Source organism: Leucoraja erinacea, chromosome 2 (assembly GCF_028641065.1).
Source record: "Leucoraja erinacea ecotype New England chromosome 2, Leri_hhj_1, whole genome shotgun sequence".
Classification (NCBI taxonomy): Eukaryota; Metazoa; Chordata; class Chondrichthyes; order Rajiformes; family Rajidae; genus Leucoraja; species Leucoraja erinaceus.
Window position 1 is genome coordinate 39,032,126 of NC_073378.1, and position 22,665 is coordinate 39,054,790.

Here is a 22,665-nt window from a genome sequence, read left to right on the forward strand (position 1 = left end):
TAGGTGGGGTTGGGGGAAATGAAGTAGAGTTTCAATGTCTACAGAGAGATTTATGCCAGTTGGAAGAGTGGGCTGAAAGATGGCAGATGGAGTTTAATGCAGATAAGTGTGAGGTGCTACATCTTGGCAGGACAAATCAAAATAGGACATACATGGTAAATGGTAGGGAATTGAAGAATGTAGGTGAACAGAGGGATCTGGGAATAACTGTGCACAGTTCCCTGAAAGTGGAATCTCATGTAGATAGGGTGGTAAAGAAAGCTTTTGGTGTGCTGGCCTTTATAAATGAGAGCATTGAGTATAGAAGTTGGGATGTAATGTTAAAATTGTACAAGGCATTGGTGAGGCCAATTCTGGAGTATGGTGTACAATTTTTGTCGCCTAATTATAGGAAGGATGTCAACAAAATAGAGAGAGTACAGAGGAGATTTACTAGAATGTTGCCTGGGTTTCAGCAGCTAAGTTACAGAGAAAGGTTGAACAAGTTAGGGCTTTATTCTGTGGAGCGCAGAATGTTAAGGGGGGACTTGATAGAGGTTTTTTAAATGATGAGAGGGATAGACAGAGTTGACGTGGAATAGCTTTTCCCACTGTGAGTAGGGAAGACTCAAACAAGGGGACATGACTTGAGAATTAAGGGACTGAAGTTTAGGGGTAACATGAGGGGGAACTTCTTTACTCAGAGTGGTAGCTGTGTGGAATGAGCTTCCAATGAAGGTGGTGGAGGCAGGTTCGTTTTTATCATTTAAAAATAAATTGGATAGTTATATGGACGGGAAGGGAATGGAGAGTTATGGTCTGAGCGCAGGTATATGGGACTAGGGGAGATTATGTGTTCGGCACGGACTAGAAGGGTCGTGATGGCCTGTTTCCGTGCTGTAATTGTTATATGGTTAAAGTGCGCAAGAATCGTGAAGGTGCAGGAGAGTGTTGAGAAAAGAAAGCCCCTTAGAAAAGAAGTTAGAGTAGGAACTAAAGAAAGAAAGAAGACCCTAGAAAAGAAGGAAAAAGAAATGAGAAACAATCGCTCTATTATAACATTAAACTCCGCAGAAAGGGGACTACCAACCAAGTCTGTTTTTGTTGTTTTGATATTTTTGTTTGTTTTACCCCCCGTTGCCAGATCCTGGTACCTTTTATTTATTTATGTATTTATTTATTTATTTTTTAAATTACTATTGCACCTTATGCTTGTAATAGTTCCAAAAACGTAGACCACGTCTTTTGGAAGTGGTCTGGTTTGCCTGCTAAGAGGAATCCCATCTCTTCCAGATGTAGTGTTTCAAACATATTTGATATCCACATTTTTATTGTTGGTGTAGGCGCATTTTTCCAGAATTTAAGTATGAGCTTTTTTCCCATTATTAGCCCGTAATTGAGTAAATTCTTCTGAAACACGTTTAGTTCAGGGTTACCTTCCGATATTCTGGTTTTGGTATCAGTTTTATTTTAATTAATTTTGTAAAGATGTGAAATATTTCATTCCAGAATTTTTTTATTTTTATACAAAAAACAAAAGAATGCACTATGGTAGCTTCTTGACACAGACATTATCACAAATGGGTGAGACATTAGGGAAGAGTTTATTTATTTTAGTTTTTGAATAATATAGTCTATGTAATGTTTTGAATTGGATGAGAGTATGTCGTACGTTGATCGAACATTGATGCACCTGTAATAAGTGATTATCCCAGCTCTCTTTTGAAATTTTTATAGCTAATTCTTGTTCCCAGTCTCTTCTAATTCCATCAGTTGTGGGTATTTCTATATTGAAGATGATGTTATATAAGTACGATATTAGATTCGCTGATTCCGCCTTTGTCTTCATTGCTTCATCCAGTAAGTCTGAAGGCATATTATGATAGTCTTTTGTGTATTTTTTCAGATAATCACAAATTTGAAGATATTTAAAATATTGATTATTTTTCAAATTATATTTCAGTTGTAGTTGTTGAAATGATAGTAATTTTCCCAATTCATACAGATCTCCGAGCGTTTTGATTCCCATTCTTTCCCATTGTATAAATGATTTGTCTATAATTGATGGTTTAAACGATGGATTATTAACTATTGGTATTAAAAGAGATAGGTTTCTTAATTTTAGATTCTGTTTTATTTGTTTCCATGTTCTAATTGTGCTATGTATAATTGGATTTTTATTATAATTTTTGTTATTCAGATGTATTGGTGAGAGGAGAGTCGCTCCTATATTACACGGAGAGCAGTCCTCTCTTTCCATTACAATCCAGTCCACCTGCTGGGCAGAATTGTCCAGCAGGTGAATCATATTTTTAATATTTACTGTCCAATTATATTACATAAAGTTAGGGAGCGCTAGACCACCCAACTCTTTTCGTTTATTAAGGTGTGCTCTTTGTATTCTATGGGATTTATAATCCCATATAAAATTTGTAATGTCTGAGTCCAATTTTTTGAAAAACATTTTTGGGAGATATATAGGTATTGATTGAAATAGGTATAGGATTTGTGGTAAAAAGATCATTTTTATAGCGTTTATTCTGCCTATTAGGGACAAACAAAGCAAATGTTAAGCAGCAGAAGTTCACAAATATTGTGTAATCTGACTGAAGTGCAATAACAGAATAAGTGAATGAAATTGAGTTAAAAGTGAGAGTACGGGGAAGCCACAGGAGGTGGTTAGATCACATTGGTTGCAGTCGGTCTCATTCTTGACCTCACTGCTCAGGTCTGTTCGGGTACATGAATGGGTTGGGAGGTCAGTTGCTCCTGGTGGAGAGATCTGCGGATCTGAAAGTAGATTTAAGAGAACATTGGACACAAGGAACTGCAGATGCTGGTTTTTAAAAAATGACACGTAATGCTGGAATACCTGAACGTGTCAGGCAGCATCTTTGGAGAATGTGGTTTGGTGACTTTTCAGGTCGGGACCCTCTTCAGACTGATTAGGACTGAGCAAAGCAAACAGACATAAAGCAAATTGTACATTTGTGTACAGCACCTCATATTTCGCTTGGGCAGCTTACATCCCAGTAGTATGAACATTGACTTCTCTAACTTCAAGTAACCCTTGCTTTCCCTCTCTTTCCATCCCTCCCCCTTCCACCCCGCTTCCTACGACCGTTTTGCCACCAGTCAGACTGTCCCCGATTACATTTTATCTTTGAGTCTGAAGAAGGGTTTCGGCCCGAAACGTCGCCTATTTTCTTCGCTCCATAGATGCTGCTGCACCCGCTGAGTTTCTCCAGCAATTTTGTGTACCCTACATTTTATCTTTGTTTGCTTTGTTGTCACCTTCTCATTGCTAACAATGGTCTTTTCTATATTTTCCTTGAGCCTCGTCTCTTTTGATGTCTCGTTTTCACACACTTTACCCTTCCTTATCTCTGTGTCTCCCTATCCCTTGGCTCTCACTGAAAAAGGTTCTTGACCTGAAACGTCACCCATTCCTTCGCTCCAGAGATGCTGCCTGTCCCGCTGTGTTATTCCAGCTTTTTATGTCTATCTTTGGTGTAAACCAGCATCTGCAATTCCTTCCTAGATATTACATTTGCTCAGTATATTGACTGCATTATGTGAAATAATTCATTATTTTTTGTGTTGAACATTGACATTTGACACAGCAATGAAAAAGTAACATATTATTGTCAACTCTACAAATCTGTCACAATATAACTATGGTTGTCAGAGAATTAAAACCATCAGTCATTTTAGTTTAGTTTAGTGACACCACATGGAAATAGGCCCTTTGGCCCATCGAGTCCGCACCGACCAGTAATCCCCACACATTATTCTATATGCACTAGGGGCAATTTACATTTATACCAAGCCAATTAACCTACAAACCTGTATGTCTTTGGAGTGTGGGAGGAAACCGACGATTTGGAGAAAACCCACGCAGGCCACGGGGAGAAGGTAAAGCTCAGTACAGACAGCACCCGCATTCGGGATTTAACCTGATGTCCAGCACTGCAAGCGCTGTAAGGCAGCAACTCTACCGCTGCGCAACCTTGGCTGCCCTAATCACAATGAAATACTGCTTATCCTTGCACAAGACAGCAGTGCAAAGAGCAGCGAGTGAGATAGAGAAAGAGAGGGGATGGAGCAAGAGCCTCAGCAATTTCCTCTCTAACTTCCTACGACCTTGTAAGAAGCTAGGGAGGAAATTGCTGAGGCTCTTGCAGGGATATTTGCATCAACTGTAGCCTCAGATGAAGTTCTGAAAGTCTGGAGAGTGACTAATGTTGTACCATTATTTAAGAAGAGCAGCAAGAACAAGCCAGGGAACTACAGGATCTAACATCAGTGGTGGAAAAATTGCTGGGGGGGATTCTTAAAGACAGGACGTGTCAGCATTTGGATAATTGATAGTTAGCATGCCTTTGCACGTGGGAAATTGTGTCTTACAAACCTGTAATTTTTTTTAAGAGGTCACAGAGAAATGATGAGGGCAGGGCAGTGAGCATTGCCTATGAGAAAAACATTTTTCACACAGAGATTGGTGAATCTCTGGAATTCTCGGCCACAGAAGGTAGTTGAGGCCAGTTCATTGGCTATATTTAAGAGGGAGTTAGATGTGGCCCTTGTGGCTAAAGGGATCAGGGGGTATGGAGAGAAGGCAGGTACAGGATACTGAGTTAGATGATCAGCCATGATCATATTGAATGGCGGTGCAGGCTCGAAGGGCCGAATGGCCTACTCTTGCACCTAATTTCTATGTTTCTAAGTGGACTTCAGGATGGAAATTTAGATCACGTGAAATTCAAAGGTAGCCAATTGGATTGGATATTAAAGGAGAAAAGAGTGAAAGGGTATTTGCGGAGTGTTTTTTTACTGATTGGAGGACTAAGACCAGTGGACTGCCTCAAGGATCTGTGTAGGAAAGTACTGCAGATGCTGGTTTAAATCAAAGATAGACACAAAAAGCTGGGGTAACTCAGCGGGACAGGCTGCATCTCTGGACAGAAGGAATGCATGACCTTTTGGGTCGAGACCCTTCTTCAGACTGATCAAGGATCTGTGCTGAATCAACTGTGTATGTTATCTATATTGATTTGGATGACAGCACGGCCAATATTGTCAGTGAATTTGCAAAAGATACCAAAATTGGTGGTGTATGAGGCAGTGAGGAGCACACATTGGGCAGCATAGTAGCGCAGTGGTAGAGTTACTGCCTTACAGCGCACGGCTTACAGACACGGGTTTGATCCTGACTATATCGGGTACTGGCTGTATGGAATTTGTACGTTCTCCCCGTGACCACGTGGGTTTTCTCTACATGCTCCGACTTCCTCTCACACTCCAAAATGATGTACAGGTTTATAAGTCAATTGGCTTCAGTAAAATTGTACATTTTCCCCAGTGTGTAGGATAGTGTTAATGTAAATGGTGATCGCTGGTCAGCGTGGACTCAGTGAGCTGAAGGGTCTGTTTCTGCGCTGTATGTCTGATGTCTAAAGATATCAAAGTTTACCTCGATCAATTATGTAGGAGAGCCAAGAAGGGCGAATAAAATGTAAGTTTGACAAGTGTGAGATGTTGAACTTTGGTTTGTCAAATCAGGGGAGGACTTACACAATCAATGGTAGAGCCCTGAAGAGTGTTGTAGAATAGAATGATTGGGAAAAGGGATGCATGGTTCCTGTGTCTGGTGCATAGTGTGGTGGAGAAGGTGTTTGGAATGCTCGCTTTTCTCAGGATGAGTGTTGAATACAAACATTGGTACATCAATATGCAGCTGTACAAGTCATTGGTGAGACCATGCATGAAGTAATTTCTGCAGTTCTGGTTGTCATCTACAGGAGGGGCATAGATAAAGTGAACGCACATAGCCTTTTTCCCAGGCTGAAGGATTCTAATACTAAAGGGTATCTGCTTCAGGTAATGGAGAAGAGGTATAAGAGGCAACCTTTTCATTCATAGAGTAACCAATTCTGGAATGAGCTGTGAGAGAAATCTACAAAATTGGATCCAATTATGGCTTTCAATGGGTATTTGGATATAAATCTGGGTTTAAGGAGATATGGGCCACATGCAGGCAAATGGAACTCACTGAGAATGCCAACTTGGTTGCCATGGACAAGTAGAGCCAAAGGGCCTGTTTCTGTGCTGTATATCTTGATGATTATATGACTCGAGTAGGGTTTTGTTTCATTGTGAAGCCTTTCTTTTATTAACTACCCTGGTCATCTGCCTCTCCAGGAACTTATTCAACTTAGCTTCAACCTGGTCAGAATTCAGTTCAATCCAAAGGTTCAAAGGTTATTTTATTGGTCACATACACCTAGGTGTAGTGAAATGCTTCTTGCCAATGCAGCACATAAAGAAAGAATACAGACATAACAGTAATAAATACATTTAAACATAAAAACATCCCCCCACAATGGTTCACATTATGAGGGAAGGCACAATGTCCAGTCCCATCCCATGTCCTGCCCCCCCATAGTCGGGCCTATTGAGGTCTCCACAGTTGCCTTTATGGAGGCCCGATGTTCCAGGCCGTTCTCGCCGGGTGATGATGCTCCGGCGTCGGGAGAATCCTCTCAGCGGCATGGGATCCCCGGAATGGCCGCTTCCCTTACCAGAGACCGCGGCTTCCGAAGACAACAAGGCCACACCGGATGGAGCTCCACCACTGCCGATCTCGGCGAGAGATCCCAGGCTCCTGATGAAAAGTTCAGCGCAGCCGCCCACAGCTGGCCGCTCCTCAGACCAGCAGCTCCGCGATGTTTCATCAGTGGTCTTCAGCTCACCGGAGCTCCAGCGCGGCGACCCGGACAAGGCATCGCCAACTCCGCAATAGCGCTCCAGCGCTGTGCCGCCGCCGAAGCCGAGATACTGGGCGGTCCCCTCAGGAAACGCCGCTCCAGGCCTGCTGGTAGGCCGCGAGGACGGGTTGAAAGTGCAGCCCGGAGAAAAGCTGCCTCTCTGACCAGGTAGGGACCCTGAAAGGTAGTTTCTCCCTCCCCCCACCCCCCCATCCCCCCACATAAAAAAGACTAGAGCTCCAAAAAACAAAACACTAAAACTCACTAAAAATTTAAAAAAGAGTGAAAAACGAACAGTTGCAGGCTGGGCAGCCATACCACACAGGATAGTGCCCCCTCTGCCGTTCCAATTTATTTAAAGAGTAACTTATTCTTTTGCGTGGGGAAATTGAAGGTTCAAAGATTTCAATTGTTTGTATGTTAGAGCCCATAGATATATTTAAGATTTGAACACACCATATTTTGCAGCTTAAGATAGACACAAAAATCTGGAGTAACTCAGCGGGACAGACAGCATCTCTGGAGAGAAGGAATGGGTGAGACCCTTTTGGGTCAAGACACTTCTTCAGACTGATGTCGGGGGAGAGGGAGATACATAGATAAGGAAGTGGAAGTGTATAAGGAACTTCTTTATCTAAACACTTAGGTGCAACAGCATGGCACCATGGAGGACAGAGCCCTTGACTCTGTTTCACCTGTTTTCTGTACCTCTGCTCTCAGCCCCTCTCTTCCCGAACAGAGCAAGGACAGAGCTTGTTCTCACCTTTCAACTAGAGAACATGCTAATTTGTGTAGGTTTAGATTTATTATTGTCACGTATCAAGATATAATGAAAAGCTTTGTTTTATGTGATATCCAATCAAATCAGATAATATTGTATATAAATACAATCAAGTCAAACTTGAGTACAACAGACAGAGCAAACGGCAAGATACAGAGTGCAGAATCTAATTCTCAGCATTGTAGTGCATCAGTTCCATAGACAGAATTCAATGCTCGCAATGGGGCAGAGGTGAATCGGACAGTACCATCAGCAATAGGAAAGGAATAATTAACAATCTTGCTGTGGGTGAAGCTTTTTGGTAGAACTATTTCATACACCTCTATTCTGACCTCCTTTCTTCCCAGGCAGAGCACAAACCTCTCTTGGTCCTCGCCTTCTATTCCTCTAGTCTGCGTTCAATGCATCAACTTAAGTTTGCATCATCATAAAGCATCATCAATGTCCACCAGCTCCAACAATGTCCCACACCAAACATCCCCTTCTATTTCAACATTTCAAAAGGATCCATCCTTCATGATTCCCCGGTGAACTCTTCTCCCACCCACTACTTCCTGTCCTATGGCATTCCCATGCAACTTCAAGGGGTAATGCCTGTCCTTTCACCTCTTTCCCACCCACCATTTAATGATCCAAACAGTCAACTAAACCTATAGTACATTCTTCTGCAGATAAAGAGACCAAACTGTAAACAATACTCCAGATGGGAAATACCATTCCTTCTCTCCTGAGATGCTGCCTGTCCCACTGAGTTACTCCAGTGTCGTCAAATGCTCATCATATGTTAACCTACTCATTTCTGGGATCATCCTTGTGAACCTCATCTGTATCCTCTCCAGAACCAGCACATCCTTCCTCAGATATGGTGCCCATAATTGTTCACAATATTTCAAATGTGGTCTGACCAGCACCTTATAGAGCCCCAGCATTGCATCCCTGGTTTTGTATACAAGCCCTCTTGAACTAAATGCTAGCATTTACTTTGCTTTCTTTACTACCAATTCGACTTGCAGATTAACTTTTTGGTAGTCCTGTACCAGCACTCCCTTGTCCCTTTGCACCTCCAATTTCTAGATTCTCACCCCATTTAGAAAATAATCTACACCTATATTCCTACTACCAAATTAAGGCAGGTATGAATAGTTGATTTAATTCAGGTATACACTTTTGAATATTATTCCACCATCTACCCATTTGGTAGTTCAGGACCCTACTTTCTGATGCTACTGTTTAACATTTAATCTTAATGAATAATTCTATCATGTTATGATTGTTCCTCCAAAAAATATCACCATTAGCTAGATTGTTAATAAATGCTATTTTATAGCACATTGCAGAGATTAGATAACAGCTTCTCTAGTTGGTTCCCTCATTTACACATTCCAGGAATTCCTCCTCCACAGGATAATTGCCAGTTTAGTTTATGTGCATGAATTAAAGTCATCCATAATTACAGTTGTATCCTTCTTGCATAAATCTCTAGTATCCTGTTTAATTCCAACCCCAACAATCCTACTACTATTGGGGGACTATAAACAATCCTCTACCTTCAATTTTCCAGCATCTGCAGTTCCTTCTTGAACAAACAACTCCACCAATGTTTTCTACCCCAAGATAGACAAAAATGCTGGAGAAACTCAGCGGGTGCAGCATCTATGGAGCAAAGGAAATAGGCAACGTTTCGGGCCAAAACCCTTCTTCAGTATACCCGAATGTTGGTTCGAGGCTCGATCCATACAGAGTCTCTGACATGATTTTCGTAGCTAATATCCGATCTCAACATTGCGTTAATTTCCTTTTTTACTACCAGCACCGCCACACTTCCTTTCTCTTTTCACTATCTGCAAAACCATCCACTTTTGTATCATCAGCAAACTTGCTAATCTGGCCCTGTATGTTTTCATTCAAATCATTGATGTTGATGTAGATGAGGGGTGATGATCTCATACAGGACAGAGGCAGGTAAGGGGCTAGAAGTTGGATGGAGGGTGGTGAGGGAAAGGTTAGTGGACAGAATAGGCCATTGAAAGGCACATAGTGAGGAAGGAGGGTTGGTTTAAACTGCAAGTTTTTTAATGCAAGGGGCCTGACGGGGAAGGCAGATGAGCTTAGGGCATGGATAGGTACGAGCGACTGAGACGTTGTAGCCATGACTGAAACCTGGTTAAGGGATGGGCAGGACTGGCAGTTCAATGTTCTGGGGTGCAGGAACTTCGGGAGAGACAGGGGTGTGAGAAAAAGAGGGGGGGGGGGAGTGCATTATTGGTCAAGGAGGATGTTACGGCAGTGGTCAGAGGTGGCATTACAGATGGTTAGTTTAGTGAGACTATATGGGTGGAGCTGAGGAACAAGAAAGGGATGATCACTTTGTTGGGGGTGTACTACAGACCCTCAAATAGTCAATGGAAATTCAAAGAACATAAATGCCAGGAGATTGCAGGTCAAATAAGGTTGTTGTCGTAGTAGGGGATTTTAACTTTCCCCAGGTAGACACAAAATGCTAGAGTAATTCAGCAGGACAGGCAGCATCTCTGGAGAGAAGGAATGGGTGACATTTTGGGTTGGGACCCTTCTTCACACTGATGTCAGGGGAGAGGACGGTACAGAGATAAAATGTCTGAACTCTCGGAGTGGGAAGGAGAACTTCTTCATAGTAGACATGCCTTGAGGAGATTTTGCACTGGGGCAGACAAAATTTGTAGGAAGGAATTGCAGATGCTAGTTTATATCTAAGGTAGACACAAAATGCTGGCTTAACTCAGCGGGACAGGCAGCTTCTCTGGAGAGAAGGAATGGGTGCCTTAACTTTCCCAATATTGACTGGAAAATCATAGTATGAATGGCTTAAATGAGGTGCAATTCCTCAAAGGTGTTAGGAGAGTTTTCTCAAGCAGTACATAGAGGTCCCCACAAATGGGAGGGCAACATTGGATCTAGTATTGCGAAATTGGGAAGGGCATGTTAATGAAGTGTTTGTGGAGGAGCCTTTTGGGATCGGTGACCACAGTTCGATTAGGCTTAAGATATTTATGGATAGGGACAGAAAGGGCCCACGTTTCAAAATGCTCAACTTTGAGGATATGAGAGAAGATCTCGCTCAAGTTGACTGGAGCAGGTTATTTGAGAGGAAAGGAACATCAGGCCAGTGGGATATTTTTAAAAGCATGCTGACAAAAGCTCAGGATATGCACGTCCCTGTTAGAGTGAAGGGTAAAGCAGACTACCGTAAGGAAGCTTGGCTGACGAGGGAAATTGAGGCATTGATCAAAAACAAGATGGATGCATGGGACAGGAAAAGGCAGCTGGGATCAAGTTCATCCCTGGAGAAGTTTCGAGAACTAAGGAGTAAACTGAAAAAGTGAATCAGAAGGGCAAAATGGGCTCTTACGGGTAGCATTAAGGACAATCCCAAAATATATCATAAATATATATGGGGGAAAGGCTAACTAGAGAGAGAGTGTGGAACCCTCAGGAATCAAAGCAGTCACCTCTGTGTGAGGCCACAGGAGATGGGCAAGGTTCTCAATCAGTATTTCTCCACTGTATTTACCGAGGAGAAGGACAGTAGGATGGAAGAACTTGGGGTAGTCAATGGAAGTGTCTTGTGAACAGTCAGTGTTACCGTTGAAGCAGTACTGAAGGTACTATCATGTACAAAGGTAGACAAATCTCCAGGACCGGATCAGTTATATCTGAATTGAATTGAATTGAATTGAATTTCCTTTATTGTCATTCAGACCTTTCAGTCTGAACGAAATTTCGTGCCTGCAGTCATACATACAATAATAGACAACAGAACAGACAGTAAACACAAATTAACGTCCACCACAGTGAGTCCACCAAGCACCTCCTCACTGTGATGGAGGCAAAAATCTTAGGGCTGCTGTCTCTTCCCTCCTCTTCTCCCTCTGCGCTGAGGCGATACCCCACGGGCGATGGTAAATCAGTCCCACGGCTCACCGAGCTCCGCGAACGGGCCGGTTCAAACACCGCGGCCCGGGGTGGTCGAAGCTGCTGCCCTCCAGTCCAGTGGACGCAGCTGTTGATGACATCGTCCACTGGCCCGCGGCCGAACCCCGGACTCAGGCCGCTGCCACCAGAACACCGCCTCAGCCACTGGAGCACCGTTCCAGCCCCGAGCCGGGTCGCCCTCACGGGATTGCCGTTCCCCTCGAGCTGGGCCGCCCCGACGGGAGCGCCGTTCCACCCTCGAGCTGGTCCACCCCGACGAGAGCGCCGTTTCCCTCGGGCTGGGCCGCCCCGATGAGAACGCCGTTACCCTTGGGCTGGGCCGCCCCGACAGGAGTGTCTCAGCCCCACGCCAGGCCGCCCTTACGGGAGCGCCGTTCCAGCCCTGAGCTGGGCCGCCCTCACGGGAGCGAGCCCAGGGCAATTCCTGATTGCCTCCGCCTCCGGAGCCTCGAGGTCGCCAGCTCCGCCATTAGGTCTCAGCACAGACGGAGGCAGAGAAGGGGGATACGACAAAAAAGTCGCATTCTCCCGAAGGGAGAGACAGCAAGCCCTGTTTCAACCCCCCCATCCCCCCCCCCCCCCTGTCTGAGGGCATTGTGAGAAACTAGAGAGGAAATTGCAGGAGCCTGGTTGAAATTTATGAGTCATCCTTAAATACAGGAAAAGTGCTGTAAGACTGGCAAATGTTGTACCTCTGTTCAAGAAGGGCTGCAGGGAAAATGTTTGGAACCATAGGCTGGTGAGCTTAACATCTGTAGTTGGAAAGTTACTAGAGAGTATTTTGAGGGATAGGTTATGCAGGCAAGGGCTGATTTGGGATAGTCAGCATGGTTTTGTACGTGGGAGGTTGTGTCTCACAAATCTGATTGAGTTTTTTGAAGACGTGACCAAAGAGTTCATTGAGGGCAGAGCTGCAGATGTTGTATACATGGATATCAGTAGGGCATTCGACAAGGTTCCGCATCGTAGGCTGCTCTGGAATCTTAGATCGCATGGGATCCAAGGAGAGATAGCTGGATAGCAAATTGGTTTAATAGAATGGAGCAGTGGGGGATGGTGGAAGGTTGCTTCTCGGTCTGGAGGCCTGTGACTAGTGGTGTGCCTCAGGGTTTGGTGCTGGGCCCCGTTACTGTTTATCATCTACATCAAGTATCAATTATCAAGTATCAAGTATATCTTTATTGTCATTTTCCTGAGTACTCACATACTCAGAGAAAACAAAAAAAACGTTGCTCAACCAGTGTCCATTCAGTGTGCAGTAAAAAATCATTAGAAATAAAAATACATATATCATCAAGAACAAATTAAACACTCTACTCTCTACTAAACATCAGCAGGCGTTCTGATTGGCAGTGGCATGATAGTGGCTCTGCTGCAATGTGTCCAGGTTGGTGGTTGGTGCGCGATACTTTGGCAGGGGGCAAAGTCCGTTCATCAGTCTTATAGCCTGCGGGAAGAAGCTGAGGAGCATCCTGCTGGTTTTGCAGCTAATGCTCCTGTACCTCTTCCCAGATGGCAGGATGGAGAATATGTGATGCGATGGGTGGTAGGGTCTTTGATGATGGAGATGGCTCTGCTGATACATCTCTTCCTATATATGTCCAGCAGGAAAGGGAGTGGGGCACCAATAATCCTGCTGGCGGTCTTCACAATCCTGTCTAATTGGTGCCGTTCGTACGCCTTGCAGCTCCCGAACCAGGAAGTGATGCCGTAGGTTAATGTGCTCTCGATTGTCCCCCTATAAAAAGCTCGTAGGTGTGTAGTGGGGAGACCTGCTTTCCGTAGTCTTCGGAGAGGGTGTAGTCGCTGCTGGGCTCTCTTGACCAGTGCTGTGGTGTTGGTTGTGGACGTCAGGTCATCTGACAGGTTTGGATGATTTGGATGAGAACATCAATGATTTGGATGAGAACATACAGGGCAAGATTAGCAAGTTTGCTGATGATACAAAAGGGGGTGGTTTTTCTGATAGTGAAGATGGTTGTGAAAGATTGCAGCAGGATCTGGATCGATAGGCCAAGTGGGATGAGGAATGGTTGATGGAATTTAATGCAGAAATAGGGGAGATGTTGCATCTTTCGAAGTCTAACATGGGCAGGACCTGCATTTTGGAAGTCTAACATGGGCAGGAATGCACCCCCCCCCCCCCCATGCTTTGAGAGGTGGGGGACAATCCCCCCCCCATGTTTTGTAATCCGGACATGTCATACGCTTTCTAAGGGCTGAATCGGCCCGTTCGCGGGGCCTTTAAGCGCCCGGTGCGGCTTAAAATCAAGCTGCTGCATCAAGGTGATCGATGTTGAAGCCCCCGCCGGCCGATGAAAGGCCCCACGAATGGGCCGATTCAAGCCCCACGATTCGGGGGTGGACGAAGCTGCTGTTGCTGGAGTTCAGAGTCGGTCACCAACCAGGTCAGCTTACCGTCCACAGGGCCCATGGCTGAAGCCTTGCGTGTGTGCACATGTGTGTGTTTGCATGTGTGTGTGTGTGTGTGTGTGCGCACGCGCGCGTGGGGCCGCCAGGAAATTGTGTCCCCCCCCGTAGCGATTTCCGTGCCAGTACAGAGTGAATTGTAGGCTCTGAAAAGTGTTGTAAAGCAGAGGGATCTAGGAGTGCAGGTGCGAAGCTCCCTGAAGGTGGAGTCACAGGTAGATCGGGTGGTCAAAAAGACTTTTGCCACATTGGCCTTCATCAGCCAGAGTTTCGAGTATAGAAGTTAGGAGGTCGTGTTGCAGTTGTACAAGACATTGGTGAGGCCACATTTAGAGTATTGTGTTCAGTTCTGGGCACCGTTACAGGAAAGATATTGTCAAGCTGGAAAGGGCTCTGAGAATATTTACGAGGATGTTGCCAGGACTAGAGGGTCTGAGCTGTAGGGAGAGGTTGAATAGGCGGGGTCTCTATTCCTTGGAGGATAGGAGGATGAGGGGGGATCTTATAGAGGTGTATAAAATCAGGAGAGGGATAAATCAGATCGATGCTCAGAATCTCTTGCCCAGAGCAGCGGAATCGAGGACCAGAGGATATAGGTTCAAGGTGAAGGGGTACAGATTTAATAGGAAAGTGAGGGGTAACGTTTTCATAAAAAATGTATGGAACAACCTGCCAGAGGAGGTAGTTGAGGCTGGGACTATCCCAATGTTTAAGACACAGTTATACAGGTACAGGTGCACAACCTTTTATCCGGTGTTCCGGAAACCGAAAAACTCCGAAAACCGGCCATTTTTTCCAGGATGTCGTCTGCACACCAAAGCTCGCGTTTGGCGCCAAACTTGACCCGAAACGACCCACGGTCAACCCAGGTCTGTACTACTGTAGCGGCTGCCTCCTCCCCGGAGACCGGGGAGACACTTAAACATCTGTAAATCATTGCTTAAATGTTAGTCAGTTAGTTTGGAGGGCTTTTATGTGAAGAGAGAGGGGTGAAGGGGTAAACTTTAATTCTTTGTCCCCTACCTGGTCGGAGAGGCGGGGAGCGGTCAATGCCTTACCGGGTCACCGTGCAGTAAGCTCCGCAGCGCTGTGGCCGCCAACTCCCAGCTGGGGCTGCGGGCGTCCGGCCGCGGGCGGTGCCGGTTGTAGCTCCGACCCCGGCAACTCTACCCCTGGCTGCGAGGCGCTCCAAATCCACCGCTGCCCGCGGCCAGACGCCTGCAGCCCCAGCTCCGCGAATGTTGGGAGTCGGCGGCGTCGCAGGGCTGGGATACCAGCGGGGAGCGGGCAATGCCTTACCGGGTCGCCGTGCGGTAAGCTCCGGAGCGCTGTGGCCGCTGACTCCCAACATTCGCGGAGCTGGGGCTGCGGGCGTCCGGCCGCGGGCGGCGCTGAATTCGGAGCGCCTCGCAGCCAGGGGTAGAGTTGCTGGGGTCGGAGCTCCAACCGGCGCCGCCCGCGGCCGGACGGAGCCCCCAGCTCCGCGATGTTGGGAGTCGCCGACCAGGTAGGGGACTAAAAATTAAAGTTTCCCCCTTCACCCTCCCACCACCACCACATAAAATCCCTCCAAACTAACTGACTAACATTTATGTAATGATTTACAATGATTCCCCGGTCTCCGGGGAGGAGGCAGCCGCTCCAGACTTTTCAAGCCGCCTGCGCTACCTACCTAATCTACGCTAAAAATCTTTCATTCGGAAATCCGAAAATGTCCGAAATCCGACAAGTGTCTGGTCCCAAGGCTTTCGGATAAAAGGTTGTGCACCTGTACTTGGATAGGACAAGTTTGGAGGAATATGGGTCAAACACAGGCAGGTGGGAGTAGTGTTGCTGGGCCATGTTTGCCAGTGTGGACAAGTTGGGTTGAAAGGCTAATTTCCACACTATATCACTCTATGACTCTTTGATTCTAACTTTCCTAAATATTGAATATCTCTGCATGTTCTTTTCAAATTTCTGGACAACCTGCATCAGATCTCTGTAATCATGTTAGTATTTATATTGATCTGTATTGTTCATTCTTCTAACTTATTGCAAATAATCTGTGCATTAAGGCACACACTACATTTAAGTTTGTCTTTTTAACATTGTTGGCTTGTATTTGCACCGTGGCCCTATTTGTCTCTTGTGTTTGCTGTCCTTGCTGTCCACTTTAGTTTTTTTGTCTTTTTTTTGTCTCTTATCACTCTTCTTGTTTCTCCCTCTGTCTCCCTGCCCAAATTCCTCCCGCATTCCATTGTAGTTTAAGCCCTCCTTTCAGAATGTGCTCACCAGTTATTTGTGTGCACACCCGTCTCAGCAATTGCTATTATTTACAATTAATTTTACAAGCAAAGACACAATCATTTCAGTGGATGTTCACACCCTTTTAGCAAGTTATATTGGTGTTACGAAGGGCTATAATTGAAGTATTGGGTGTAGACTATCTTGTCATGCATTTGCAATTATTTACCTGTGCTTTGACATTTAACTGACCAGCAATGTCAATAATTTCTTCCACTGTGTTCAGCCTCAGTCTGGGTGGGGAAACCAATTAGACTGAACGGGCAACATGAACCGGAGTCCCAGAGGAATGTTCCCTCTAATTTTTAGTGGTTCATGTGCGCAGTAATTTTAATAATAATAATAATAATACATTTTATTTAATGGGCGCCTTTCAGACATCTCAAGGACACCTTACATAGTAATCGGAATAAAAACATATAATTGGAATAAAACAAGTAATAAAGACATCACAGAGACACAAATTAAAAACAGAATTCAATCCAAAAACAGAAAATCAAAAACACAGTGTGAAGAGAGAGCAGCGGCAGCCAAAGCGCGCCAGCGTCCACTCTCTCTTCACGGCAGCCATCTTGGACACAGACATACAGGACTACAATTAGACAAAAAAAATCATCCCCCCACAGTGGATAGCACTGTGGGGGAAGGCACAATGTCCAGTCCCCACCCCATGTTCACCCCAAAGTCAGGCCTATTGAGGCCACCGCAATTGCCTCTACGGAGGCCCGATGCCCCTGGCCGTTCTCACCGGGTGGTCTTGCCCCGGCGTCGGGAGAGTCCTTTCGGCGGCTGGGCCACCTGGAACGGCCGCTTCCTGGTTGGATACCGCGGCTGCCGAAGCCGACAAGGCCGCGCCGGTTTGGAGCTCCCAGGCTCCCGATGAAAAAGTCGGCGCCGCCTCGCCGCACTGCCGCCTCGCTGCACTGCCGCCTTGCCGCACTGCCGCCTCTCCGCACTGCCGCCTCTCCGCACTGCGGCCACTCCGCACTGCCGCCTCTCCGCACTGCCGCCTCTTATCGCACTGCCGCCTCTCCAAACTGCCGCCTCTAATTTCACTGCCGCCTCGCCGCACTGATGCCTCTCCGCACTGCCGCCTCTCCGCACTGCCGCCTCTCCGCAATGCCGCCTCTCCGCACTGCCCGCCTCTCCGCACTCCCGCCATCTCCGCACAACGGCCGCCTCAAAGGCACTGCCATCTCTCCGCACTGCCGCCTCTCCGCACTGCCGCCTCTCCGCACTGCCGCCTCTCCGCACTGCCACCTCTCCGCACTGCCGTCTCGCCGCACTGCCGCCTCACCGCACTGCCATCTCTCCACACTGCCGCCTCTCCGCACTGCCGCCTCGCCGCACTGCCACCTCTCCGCACTGCCGCCTCTCCGCACTGCCGTCTCTCCGCACTGCCACCTCTCCGCACTGCCGTCTCGCCGCACTGCCGCCTCGCCGCACTGCCGCCTCTCTGCACTGCCGTCTCTCCGCACTGCCACCTCTCCGCACTGCCGTCTCTCCCCTCTGCCGCCTCTCCGCGCTGCCGCCTCTCCGCACTGCCGCCTCTCCCCACTGCCGCCTCTCCGCACTGCCGCCTCGCCGCACTGCCGCCTCTCCGCACTGCCGCCTCTCCGCACTGCCGCCTCGCCGCACTGCCGTCTCGATACTGCCACCTCTCCGCACTGCCACCTCTCCGCACTGCCACCTCTCCGCACTGCCACCTCTCCGCACTGCCACCTCTCCGCACTCCCGCCTCGCCGCACTGCCGTCTCGCCGCACTGCCATCTCTCCACACTGCCGCCTCTCCGCACTGCCGCCTCAGCCGCACTGCCATCTCTCCACACTGCCGCATCTCCGCACTGCCGCCTCGCCACACTGCCGCCTCTCCGCACTCCCGCCTCTCCGCACTGCCGCCTCGCCGCACTGCCGCCTCTCCGCACTGCCACCTCTCCGCACTGCCACCTCTCCGCACTGCCGCCTCTCCGCACTGCCACCTCTCCGCCCTGCCACCTCTCCGCACTGCCGCCTCTCCGCACTGCCCCCTCCCCGCACTGCCACCTCTCCGCACTCCCCCCTCTCCGCACTGCCACCTCTCCGCACTGCCGTCTCTCCACACTGCCGCCTCTCCGCACTGCCGCCTCGCCGCACTGCCATCTCTCCACACTGCCGCATCTCCGCACTGCCGCCTCGCCGCACTGCCGCCTCTCCGCACTGCCGCCTCTCCGCACTGCCGCCTCGCCGCACTGCCGTCTCCCCGCACTCTCCGCACTGCCACCTCTCCGCACTGCCACCTCTCCGCACTGCCGCATCTCCACACTGCCGCCTCGCCGCACTGCCCCCTCTCCGCACTGCCGCCTCTCCGCACTGCCGCCTCTCCGCACTGCCGCCTCTCTGCTCCGGTTTCCTCCCACATCCCAATATGCAGGATAGAACTAGTGTATGGGTGATCATTGGTCGGCGTGAGTCGAAGTGCCTTTTATCACAGTAGATCTCCAAACTGAACTAAACTAATTTCAGCTGGATGTGTTTGCTAAGATGATCTTACGACGGTACACTATCATCCAATTTAATAGTAAATATCTGACTAAACGGTAACACATTCAGCATGTGAAGCATATGCTGATCAACGGTCTTCAAAGGCAAATCATAATATATATCTTGATAAGTTTTACATTGTGTTCTAAAAAAATATTTTTCCACAAAATATTATTATCTGAATGGTGGCCGATTGGGAAAAGGGGAGATGCAACGAGACCTGGGTGCCATGGTACACCAGTGATTGAAAGTAGGCATGCAGGTGCAGCAGGCAGTGAAGAAAACAAATGATGTGTTAGCATTCATAGCAAAATGATTTGAGTATAGGAGCAGGGAGGTTCTACTGCAGTTGTACAGGGTCTTGCTGAGACCACACCTGGAGTATTGCGTACAGTTTTGGTCTCCTAATCTGAGGAAGGACATTCTTGCCATAGAGGGAGTGCAGAGAAGGTTCACCAGACTGATTCCTGGGATGTCAGGATTTTCAAATGAAGAAAGACTGGATAGACTCGGCTTGTACTCGCTAGAATTTAGAAGATTGAGGGGGGATCTTATAGAAACTTACAAAATTCTTAAGGGGTTGGACAAGCTAGATGTAGGAAGATTGTTCCCGATGTTGGGGAAGTCCAGAACAAGGGGTCACAGTTTAAGGATAAAGGGGAAATCTTTTAGGAATGAGCTGAGAAAAACATTTTTTACACAGAGAGTGGTGAATCTGTGGAATTCTCTGCCACAGAATGCAGTTGAGGCCAGTTCATTGGCTATATTTAAGAGGGAGTTAGATGTGGCCCTTGTGGCTAAAGGGATCAAGGGGTATGGAGAGAAAGCAGGTACAAGATACTGAGTTGGATGATCAGCAATGAACATGTTGAATGGCGGTGCAGGCTCGAAGGGCCGAATGGCCTACTCCTGCACCTATTTTCTATGTTTCTATGTTTCCATGCCTTTTCATCTTAAAATTCTGCTTGTTCTTCAGTCCCCCCTCCCAACAGTGCACTCAGCTGTTGCATGGCTTGAGGTTGTGTCAGGTGGGTATCAAGCATTGTAAAGGACCTATCCCACTTAGGTGATTTTTTAGGCGACTGCCAGCAACTAGGCTGTCGCTACATGGTCGCCACGTGGTCGCCGGGGTGTCACCTGCATGGTCGTGAGTAGTCTCCTCAGTGTCACCCAAAGAATCGTAGTGTTTTTTTGGTTGCCGCTGGAATTTTAAATGTTCAAAATTTTCGGTGACAGTTGGCTTGACGCCAATGAGCGTAGCTTGACTTCTCCTGACGTAGGTGCTGTCGTAGGTTGTCGCCAGGATGAAGTAGGTTGTTGCCAGTGCTGACTTCGGTGAATTCCATTGGCGACTACCTACCAACCGGTGACAAGTACTGGTGACTGAATTGTCTTAAGTTGTCGCCGACACGGTCGTAGTTTGTTGTGGACATTGTCGTGGACATTGTCACCATCAGTCGCCTAAAAAACGCCTAGTCAGACAGGCCCTTAACAGCCACATGTGAACTGGAGCATAGAGCGATTAGCCTGTTATTATCTTTGCATTCCTATTCTCATAACCTGGATACTGTAATAACTGGGCAGCTAGCAACAAGGTGATTGGCTCAGACATGTTTACTCTTAAACAACATTCTACAGGCACGCATGAAGCAGCTGACATAACTTGACCCGAATCCTCCATTGCCTTAAACTGGGAATATAGTTTATGAAATGCTCACCAGATCACTGACCTCATAAACGCCATGGACTTTCTTTGCCCCAACCATGACCCTAAATGGTACCAGCTCTCTGCATCCACAACAATCTTAGCTATGTTATCGTCTTATAGTATCTGAAGAGAAACTTGTTCCCTTACATGACATATTAGTACCTTAAAAATTAAGTTTAAATCACTAGAATCAATTGGCAACATTTACCTACAGATTCTCATAACCACGTGCCAAAGTTATTTCCCTAAATTTCAGAATTTAATATAATGTTTTTATTTTATTTTTCAGGTTTCAAAAACTTGATTTAAGGAGAAAACCATTTATGGACCATTTGTCAGCATATAAAGATGCATTTATTATGTTGCCTGCATTTGCTTATTCATTCTGTACTCAACTTTCATTCAAAGTTCTTTATACTCTGCAAGATTTTGGAACAAATCAGCATGCAGTGTTTTTAAATCCTTCATATGTAAGATCCATTGTTCAATTCTGGAAAGGTGAAGGTGTAAAGGAGACTCATCTTTCTACTGGTTTCATAATATTAAGTGCAGCATTGGAAATGTGTGAAGAAGTTCGCTTATATGGATTCTGGCCCTTCTCCAATGATGTGCAAGGGAAAATGTTCTTCCACCATTACTACGACAATATGTTGCCGTCAAAAGCTCACTCAATGCCTGCTGAGTTTTTCAAACTTATGCAGCTTCACACAAAAGGAATTGTCAAACTGCAAGTTGGTAACTGTGAAGAAGTATGAGATCAGTAAACTTGGAAAATACAAATCTTATTATTTTGAGATTGTAAAGTAAAAAACTGCAAAAGGTGGAAATATGAAATAACACCTAAAACTTAGCAACTCAGGCAATATCTATGGACTGAGAAACGAAAGGTCAACAAACCTGATTCTTTCCCCTTCTCGGAAATTATGCATCAACAGACTTTTTGACAGCCTTGAAAGTAGGAACCATAAGGGTTCAAGACTAACTTTATGTCTGGAATATCAAAGAAATTACCCAGTTTTATATTTATATAGAACCAGTGAGAGACTTGCTTCTGGAGTAGAGATCCTATTACCTTTTCTCCAGGCATGCTATTTTTCAAATATCACATACAATCTCCTCAGAAGCAAGTTATATGTAAGTGCTTTAAGGGGATGGGTGCTTATCAGTAGGATAATGATTAGGTGAGATTCTACTGTCTTGTTAAATTGGGTGGGCTCACAGTGTAAATAGGGATGTTACATTAGGTTGTATGATTTTTAGTCCTGAATTTTTATGATTGTAAGAATAAGAAGATTCCCCAAGCACCATTAGAGCATGAACTATTTTGCCATGGTAGATAGTTGATGATAAAAGCATTGCTGTTTAGACAATTAATTGAGGGTAGATTATAGAAACAAGGAAACATTGAGTTCATTGTTGATCTAACTTAATTCATCCACTTTGCTCTAAATCCTTGAATAGACATCAAACAAAATGGTATCAATCCCGTATTCCAGATTATTCATAAATGTAGGAGCAGAATTATGCCATTTGACCCATCAAGTCTACCTGCCCTTCCACCTATCTCCGTATAATCTGTAAATTTGGCCACAAAGCTGCCAATTCCCTCATCCTAATCATTGATATACAACGTGAAGAGTAGTGGTCCCAGCACCAACCACTGTGGAACTCCGCTAGTCACTGGCAGCCAACCAGAAAAAGCCTCCTTTGCTACCTCTTTGCCTTCTGCCATCCTGCTAACTTGCTATCCATGCTAGTATCTTCCCTCTGATATCATGGGCTCTTGTTTTCTTTTGTAGCCTCACATGCTTATTAATTGACAAGGTGCTACAGAATCTTTTGATAAGGAATAGTGATTATTATAAATTTATAGTTTTTATAAATGTACATTGATTGATGATATGAACAACTCTTTGTGATATACAAATAATAAATCAAAGGCTATTTTGAAGACTGCATTTTCTATTTGCACCAAAATGAATTTAATGTTTAAGACTTTCATATATCAGAGCAGTGTGCTCAACTATAGAATTACAAAATGCTTATGGATGCAATGCAACCCATATATGCTCGATGTAAGATCAATGCAGTTAGTCATGCTGACACATTAAACATGGGCATGGAAACTTCCTTCACGTTACTATCTATTGTCATCTCTCACCATTCATTAGTGCTTCTCCATGTTGAAAAACACTTGGAAAAAGCACCGACTGTACTCTCGG

The 22,665-nt window shown here is 46.1% G+C and overlaps 1 pseudogene; it reads left to right on the forward strand.

Annotated features, from left to right (window-relative positions):
* The window catches only part of LOC129709016 (alpha-2,8-sialyltransferase 8F-like), a 72,167-nt pseudogene extending 49,767 nt beyond the window's left edge, over positions 1–22,400 (forward strand).
* The last annotated feature ends 265 nt before the right edge of the window (positions 22,401–22,665 follow it).